The sequence below is a fragment of the Hyaena hyaena genome, unplaced genomic scaffold (genome assembly GCF_003009895.1).
Source record: "Hyaena hyaena isolate Hyena2069 unplaced genomic scaffold, ASM300989v1 scaffold_528, whole genome shotgun sequence".
Taxonomy (NCBI): Eukaryota; Metazoa; Chordata; class Mammalia; order Carnivora; family Hyaenidae; genus Hyaena; species Hyaena hyaena.
In genome coordinates, this window is record NW_024081158.1 from 536,602 (window position 1) to 546,219 (window position 9,618).

Genomic DNA, 9,618 nt, shown 5'->3' on the forward strand with positions numbered 1-9,618 from the left:
CAATTGTACCACCAACTTTTTTCGATTGTAAAATTCTGAATTTTAAATGACTTTTTAATTCAATCTTCTAAATAAATTACTTCTAGTTGATTCGGAAATGACCTGTTGTTTTTCTCTTTTTGTTGTTGCATGTGATGTGATCTAATGTACTGCATTTAAGCAGTGAAACTTGCAAAGATTTTGAAATTTGTCATGAGGGAAAAAATATAATAGGTAGTAGCTTATAAATTTAAGAAGAAAAATCCAGACATTATTATTTTTTGGAACTTTCCGTTTTCGTGAGTTCTACTGCTCTATAATTATCCCCGTGCAACATGTCAGCACTATGTTCATGTTTGTATAATTGTCATATTTTCTTTTTTTCCCTTTTGATAGACACTCATATCTTCTGTTTCCTTAATGTGTGTGTGTTTATGCATGTGTGTGTGAATACCTCTATGTTCTTGGTATATTGTTGTGACATGTTCGCAACATGTTTTTAAGATCCTTTCATCATCTATATTAGTATCCTGAGTAATCAGTAAAATAACTGTAGAAATACCCTTATAAAAGATGGTGAAATCACACTGAAATACTTACATTTTTTTCGATTTAGAGCATCCTACAGTTTTCACTAACTTCTATCATCTCTTTTCTAAGGTAATATTTGCATCTCAGCTGCACACATGGCCTAACAATTGTGTTGGCATAGCTGCCTTTGGTTAAGCTAAAAGGTGCATACATGCTTTAGGTAGACCATTCAGATGAAGCAGTGAGGGTACAACACAGTGGGGCTAAATCCGGATAAAGTGGGATCTGGGAGGTAGAAGGACAGGGAGAAGCTTCTCTTTGGGCACCTGAGAGAAACTTCTGTGAATGGCCTGACCACCAAGGGCAAGTGAAGGATGTACAAGCTGAGGTCCCGGGGCCAAGAGATGTAGCCTCAGGGCTCTGAGTATGGAGTGTCCTTGCAATCTAATTCTTTTCGGATGAATGACATTCTGTATCTGTCCTATTATGCACTGAAATCCATCTTATTAAATGAGATCGTGTAATGTATGTGTCCATATTCATGTAACTCTTCTACATTGTCTCATTATGGATTTTTCCTAAAAATAATAGAGAATGGCATTCTTTGCAGGGTTCTTTGAATTTCTAGAAAAAAGTGAATAATAGCATAGCTCTGTGTATCAAACATTTTATCAGAAATTGAAGCAAGAGTCCGATTTTTAAACTGTTATAAATTTGTTCTGTTATTCATATCATAGTGCCCTCAATGCCTAGGACAGTAACTGGCAAGTATTTTATGTCCAATAAGTATTAGTCAATGGGAAAGTTGGCTTTATACCCTTAATCCCTCTTCTCTAGGACTACTTCTTCCTACTCCCTTTAGGGAGATATAGTATAATAAATTTTTATATAATCTCAGCAAAGTTTAGGGATAGGGATGTCAGGATTTCAGAACCAGTCTCTTCTACCTGCAGTTGCCTTCCTTTAATCCCTCTTCTCTAAATCCTATCATCATTTTAAGGCCCAGCTCTTAAAACCTGGGAGATCCCCGCAGGGGAACGACATCCCTCTTGGCTCTGACTCCTTGAGGCCATCTGCTTTCTACCTCCTTACAAGCTTGATGCTCTGCTTTCCACCGTCCTGAGCTCCCCAAGCGAGTCTACCATCCTTGTTCCTCTTGGCAAGGAACTGCGAATGGCTGTGCCATTGGCCATAGTAGGTGGTCAGTGAACGCAGCAATGGTCCTTGTCTCTCTACACAAGTATTAAGGAATCAAGCAGGCACAGACTGGAACATTGTGGCATAAGTAGAATTAAGATCCGAAAAGTTGAGGACAGTGTTCCACTTTGCTTAAATAGGAAAGAACCAGGTCATCCTGTTACTCTTTGTGGATTCGTTGTTTTCTCCTGCGTTGAAGATCTTAGTCACTGAAAACATTTTTGTCTGAAAGAAAATGTGTTCAGATAAATTTCTAAATTTGACTGACAAATTCTAAAATCGTGCCTACAAAAAATACTTAGGTAATTTTATGCATTTCCTCCCCCTGAAAATTTGAATTAAACGATTTTTCTTTAAAAAGAGCAAGTACTAAATTATGAGGTGAATTAGAAACTATATAGCCCAGAACTGAGAAAGATTGCTAATTTTATTGAGTAATATCTTTAATATCTATGTGAGTGTATTTGAAAGGAGAGAATCCTTGATTTCTAAGTCAAGAGCCTGTGTTTTATTCCTAGTTCTTCCTCACAGCAATGCTCACTGTAGCCCCAGTTACCAGTCACATAACCTTTCTGACCTTCAGTATCTATGACTATTAAGTGGGTTTGCTAATCATTAAGGAAGATGGTAGGAAAACAGTTTGGAGAGAGGCAACAGAAAGTTGTACTTTTGCAAGAGAAGATCCGGAAGAGTAATTGAAGTTGAGGGTCTGTGGTTCAGAAGACCTGAACTTTAATCTGAGTTGGCCGTGAACTACCTGTGTGACCTTGGGCAACACACTGAGTCTTGAGATCTTAAGGTCTTTGTCAATAAAAACGATGATTAGACTCAATGATTTGTATAGCTGCTGCTACAGCTTGAAAATGCTATAGTCTGGCACCATCATTCTACATCCATTCTTATAAATCCCCTAAACAAAAATAGTGCCAGTGGATGGGACTCTGATGTTAGCAACCCAGAGAGGGGTCTGTATTTCAAATGTGAAATGTATTGGGGCTCTCTGACATAAGTCTCTGGATTTTCAAGACTGAATAGAAATGAAGACCTCTGGAAAAACATTAGAAAAATTCACTAGATGAGGAGAGACGAGCCAGGTTTTAATTACTGGGCTAAAACTAAATGTGATGGATTAAGTTAAATAACTCTCATTAATAAAATGCGATAAGTAAATTACAGTAGTACTCACAGACCCGGGATACTAAAGATTAGAAGTCTTCACTAATCACAGCAATTCTTCGAAGATATCATGAAGCATAACTTAGGAGATGTGACATATCTCTAAACCACTGAAAATGTGAGTGGCAGCCAGCCTCCTGGGAGGCAGTGGGAAATGGGCGGGGGGGCGGGGTGTAGATCGGGAGGGTAAAAGGCAGTACGCCTTGAATCTGAGGAGTTCTAGCAGCATCAGAAATCCAGAGAATTGCTGATCTAAAGCTGTTATTAAAACGTGTGCAGAAGAGCAGGCTGTTGCCTCTGTGCTCCTGTTTTCTACTACATTGGTCCACATGCATGGTTAGCTTGAAGGTCTTCCCTAGATGTGCAGGGACATTTACACAGTTGGAACCAGATGGTCCTGGATTAGAAGTCTGGCCGCAATGTGGCCTTGGAGTAAGTTCCTAAACTTTCAGATCCCCACTTTCCCTCACCCATAAAGTAGGGATACAATTATCTCCTATGATAAACTGGGGTGAGAATTCATTGTCTACTTTGTGCATTTTTCATTTAACAGACCTTTAACTAATATTAGTACACAACCAATATCCCTTTCATGAAATCACACTTCCTATTCTCTTTTTAAAGACAGGTAACCCTTTGACGAACACGATTTTCTTTTCTTAGCTGGTTTGAAACATCTACTCATTGCAGGAGGAACAACCCCAGAAACAGTACACACCAAACATATTAGGCTTTGACAAAACCACAACAGTCTCTGGGTATGTGACAGATGGAGAAGAGACTGCACAGTCTCACCTCAGACCTTATCCCAGTACTGCTCAACCTTCTTCGTCTGTTCCCCTCCTCTTCCTCACCCTTTTCCTTCCACGTAGCTCTCTGTTCTTCATCCCCACTGTTCCGGTGTGACCCATTTTTGCTGACATTTGTCTTAAAAGCCATGCACTCTGTTACTTCCCTGCAAGAGTTCCCCCACTGATCACTCTTCCACAGTGCCTGGCCCCTACTTTTTTTGATTTAAGAGCTGTTTGTCACCCTATCAATTTCTTCTCTACCTGTCAACCTTGCCTTTTGAGCTCAGCAGAAGTTCATTTGTTCTTAGATGACCTTGTATTTCCTACCCAATACTCTCTCCCTAGAGGCATGCAAGGGGGTCTATCTCACTTTTTTCTTTTTCCTTTTTCTTCCATTTTTTTTTTTTGACTTTCAAGGTCTATGTCCACAGTTCATATCACTCTTCGCTAGTGTCAGACTCACCAGTGTCATCCAATTCCTCTCAGAATAAAATCTTAGTCTTGCCCGGCACCACCTTTGTTCTGGATTTTTCTCATCACTCTGCCCTTTGCTTCCTCTGCAGCAGCTATACTGGCCTCCTTAGTGTTCCTCAAACCTACCAAGTACATTCATGCCTCTGAGGTTTGCATTTGCTGGGTTATTTTGGTTGATATGCTCTTCACCCACATATAAGCATGGCTGTCTTCCTCACTTCCTTCAGGTCTCACTCAAAAGTCATCAGAGTGACATTCTCTGACCACCCTATATGAACTGGCGTCTACTCCAATCTCTATCTATCTTATTTCACTTTGTTTCTCTTCCTTAGCACTTATCACCTCTGACACACTATAGGCTTCTTTGCTTATTTGTTTAGTGTCAGTCTCCCCTCACCTCCAGTATATAATCTACAGAAGAGCTCAAACTTTGCTTTATTTTCTCTTGTATCATTAAAATAATTCTTTGGCACCCATAGTGGGCAATAAATATTTGTCAAATGAATGAATAAATGAGCTCTCCTCTTACCCAAGCTCACGACTAGCCCGTTGTTGGCTAGCTGACCATTTATTAATGAAGAATAACTATAATACATACTTCAGTGCAATCCTTCTGAATTTATGTATTTTACATGAAACCAATATTCTGCTAGGGGCTTCAGTTGGGATTGATCACAAAAATGTTACTTAAGGATAATTTGATTCAACACACCACAGATTAAATGTTATCTAAAAGTATTACAACTATAAAGTCAGTATATTCAGTTAACTGAAATTATACTGGAATGTGTGTCTTACACTGGAATGTGTATGTAACAAATGTGAATTTTGTTTAAAATACTTGTTTATCCTCACATAAAGAGTGGGAGGAAATTTGGAAGCCAGAGGTGACCAGATTCAGGTCTCAATCCATCATGCTTTTTCCCTTCCATATTACGACTCCAGGGTCTTGCACGCCCTGTGAGAGCCAGTGAAGGGTAGCCCGATGCTTAAGAATTGCATCACAGGAGCCAGGCTTTGTTGATTCAAATCCAGGTCCTGCCATTTAGCTGTTTGTGTCCTCAGGTAAAGTTACTTAACCTCTGTGAAACTCAGGTTTCTTTATCTGGGTTAAGACTCCTGCCTCTAGGGTCGTCCCGAGGATTTCAAGAGTTAATCCATGTAAAACACTTACAGAATTGGCTCATAGAAAGTACACAGTTAGCTATGATTATTACTAATATTCCTCCTGATAAAACAGCTGTCACTTCTTAGAGTTTTACTGTCCTTGTTCCTGGGCACCTGGCCCAGGATTTACTGCACAGTACTCTGTGTTCAATCGGTACAGCCGCCACACCCTTGGATCGCTTGCTACTAGTGTTATACGCTCAGTCTTCTGCCTTCCTACTTTTCCCCTCCCTCGCTCCCTCTCTCTTTCCTTTCTTCTCTCCTTCCTTCCTCCCATTCTTCCTTCCTTCCCCCTCCCTCTATTCCTCCTTCCCTACATTCATCCTTCCTTCCCTCCCTCCTTCCTTCCTTCCTCTCTCCCTCCCCCCTCTTCCCTCCCTTTCTTCTCATAAATCTTGCCTTTTCTTACTTTCTCCTATACTTCCTGTCTCATACATTGCAGTCTGTTCTGCATTAGCTGTCTGTCCTCTCCTCCATTCTGTTGTTTCTGCTCTCATTCACAGGAGGGAAAGGACCTGTCATGTCACCAGGAAAAGTCCCCAGAAGCACATCTTTCAGGCTCTCACTTCCTGGGTAGAATTTTGCTCTTTCAAGCAGCCTCTGCTTTAGAGATTTGAGTGTTTGCTGCTCAAGTTGATCAGAAATGCCATCTCAGCCCTTTTAACCCATGTGTGGGTTATACCAGCAACATCCAGTGCTTTAGAAAACACTGACTTGTCTTATCAACAATCACAGGCTAACCATAAAATCGACCATAACCAATTGTATTGCTTGCTGCTCCTAGGGGGCATGGATGAAATAATGTGGTTACTTTGATGCCTAATAAAGTTCAATTCCAATGATGGTGAGAATGTAGGAAGGAATGAAAGACATGCTCAGTGCAAATGTGTATTTTTTCCTCTTTGTCCTATTAGATTAGGAACTCCTTGACCAAAGGGGCCATGTCTGCTATTTACATTTTTAATGTTTGGGACGAGTGCTCAGCTTAGTGCCTTCCTCACAATACCTGAGTAATGAAACAGTCCCTGCTCCCTGACTTCTTGCTTTCCAAGTACTAGACAAACGTGGCCAAAAAGTCAGAGTACACAAAGGCTGAAAGAATAACGCAATGAGTGAGTGCAGTGCTTTATGTGGTTGTCATTCAGGGAGCTTTGTAAAACATAAAATTGTAAGCACGAAGTTGTCAGCTCAGTAAAAATATATATATGTATATATATATATATATATTTCACAAATCTCAATAGTCTTGTAAACTTTTATAGCATATCTTTTGTGGCAATTATTACAGTAGACCCCTTTATGTGTGGTTTCACGTTCCACAGTTTCAGTTACCTGTGGTCAAGCGTTGTCTGGAAGTGCATGATCCCCCTCTGACCAATCATCAGAAGGCCAATAGTAGCCTGAGGCTAGGTCATCCAGGCATTTTATCATCGCACATCATTACAAAAAAAAAGGGGGGGAGTACATACAATAAAATATTTGAGAGAGACACAGAGAGAGACCATATTCACATAACTCTTATTACAATATATTGTTATTATTGTTCTATTTTGGTAGGACTTATTATTGTTAATCTCTTACTGTGCCTACTTTATAAATTGAACTTTATCATAGGTATAGATAAGAAAAACCAGTATATACGGGGCTTGGTTCTATCTACAGTTTCAGGCACACACTGGGCATCCTGGAACGTATCCCTGGTGGATAAGGGAGGGGAGGGGGGGAGTACTGTACTGTAAATTACAGTGATATAGAAGTATATCTTAATTCTCTGTCTTACTGTTAAACTGGTGAACTAGTTTCTACTGTTGTGCTATACACACCATATGCTTTCAACACCTGTTTGCTGAATAAATGAATGAATGATTACATGGATATGTTAGACTTCCACTCATTCAGAATGTTCAAAGAGGTTTTCCGTAATTCAATGGTCTTATTAAGTAAAAGTTACTATCTATATAATATATATGGATTGACATTTAAATATAAAATTACAGAGGCGCCTGGGTGGCTCAGTTGGTTAAGTGCCTGACTCTTGATTTCAGCTCAGGTCATGATCTCACAGTTGTGAGATGGAGCCCCGTGTTGGGCTTGCTTGGAATTCATTCTCTCTCTCTCTCCTCAGTCTCTCTCAAAATCAATCAATCAATCAATCAATCAATAGCTATTTGCATGAGTCAACATTATAACAAACATGAGGTTATTTTTTATGATTCAAAAGGTACTTCAAGATCCTTAACTTACAAAATTAAGAGAAGCCAACTGGTCTTCTAAAAATGTGTCTATGTGTCTTCATCTCTTGTTTTGGTCTACCAATAGTTTACCATCACTTTTATATAAATCTGTTTTGTCAAGTTGTCTTGTATGGATTTTGAATAAAAAGAAGGTTTATATTCTAGTTGGAGAGTTTAGAAGGCTAAAAGTACCTTGAGAAAGACAATATAACATTGAACCAAAGTGATGAAAATGACTATATTCTAATTTTTCTTTAATACATTTGTATCTGGACATATTACATTTCTAGACCAAAATGGTTTGCACATCTCTGTTGCTTGAGCAGGAGGAAATCATTATAATGAAAAGAGTTATTGAAAATGGTCCATGTTGTGTAATTCCCAGGATAAATGGGCTGAGTAGCAAATATTTCTGTTGTGAACTGTTTTATACTGAAATGTGCATTATTAAACCCATTTGTTGAGCACATTGAAAGATCGAATATCTTCCTAACCCGACACTGGAAAATGTTTATTTGCCATTCCTCTCCTTCCTCTGCTCTGATCTTGTTAGATACTGTTTCTGGGTTTTCTGGAATCTGTCCATATTAGAGGGGAAAAAATCATAGCTGAAGAAACCAGAAAAACAGAATTTACAATTTATAAACACATATTTTTAACAAGATCATAAGAAATTTAAAATAGCCTACATAATAGAAACAGCATGTAGGAAAACATAGAGAACGATGTGGTGGGTGACTATCTTTTTATAACATCATAAAGATACTATACATTTGAAGAACACAAAAAGAGTAATCATCAGGCTATAAGAATTTGAATGTAGCAGAAGAATGTTAGTGATCAGCATCGTTTTGGGGTGATGTTATGCTCCTTTGATTTTATAAGTAGGTTACTTTATGTATACTGTGCACTTAAGTAATATACATTTAACTGTTGCCCTTTAAAACACTGAGCGTGCAATCAAGTTGTTTTTATTTCATTAGAGTAATCATATGTGGGCCTGGTTCCATGTTACAATTACTTCCAAAAAAAAAAAAAAAAAAAGAAGAAGAAGAAGAAAGAAAGAAAAGAACCTCTGTTGAAAAATCAATAGAGCACTAAAGACTAGAGTTGAAAGTAATAACAACAGCTGGAGTGGAAGAAGCTGAAAGCAGTTTTCTTCTTTGATGATCCTTTGCTTCTCCAGTTAATGCCACTTACCTAGAGTCAAATTGGAGGTAAAACATCCAGGTGTAGATTTATCAATTTACTCATTCATTCAATAAATATCTATTGAGTGCCTACCAAAGGCCAGCTCAGTACTCAGCATGGGGACATGTTATAAAAAGTTTTATTTACTTATTTTGATTTTTAAATTTTATTTAAATTCAAGTTAGTTAACATATAGTGTAATAATAATTTCAAAAAAGCTTTTTTGTTTTTTTTATTTTTTTTAAGTTTATTTATTTTGAGAGAGAGAGAGAGAGTGAGCACAAGTGGCAGAGGAACAGAGAGAAGGAGAAACAGAATCCCAGGCAGTCTCTGCACCATCAGCGCAGATCCCTATGTGGGGCTCAAACCCACGAACCATGAGATCATGACCTGAGCCGAGATCAAGAGTTGGACGCTTAACGACTGTGCCACCCAGGTGTCTCTCAGGTAAAAAGTTGTAATATGACATCGGACTTCTGGAGAGAACTTGAGGTTAAAAATAGAGAATTTGATGTTAGATAAATGGTGTTAAAAGTGCCTTTAAAGCAGATGGAAATTGAGGGAAGTTAAATGAAGAGACAGGTGTATTTTGAGATGTGGAGGGGATATGAGACCTGTTACATTCAATTGCTTCAGGAAGTCTGCTATGAATGACACATATGAGATTTTGAGGTACATGAGGGAGAATTACGTGTGCAGGGCTATGGAAGAGAATGTTCCCAGCACTGAATCAGGGGACTGTTGTTGTCACTGTGGCGCAGTGGAAGCCAGCACGAGTGTGTTGCAGTGAGCCAGAGTTATCCCAGCTTTTCTCCAGCAACGCTCTTGGGCATGCACAGAAAACTGGACAGCATGTATGACACAGGTTTGCCCACCGA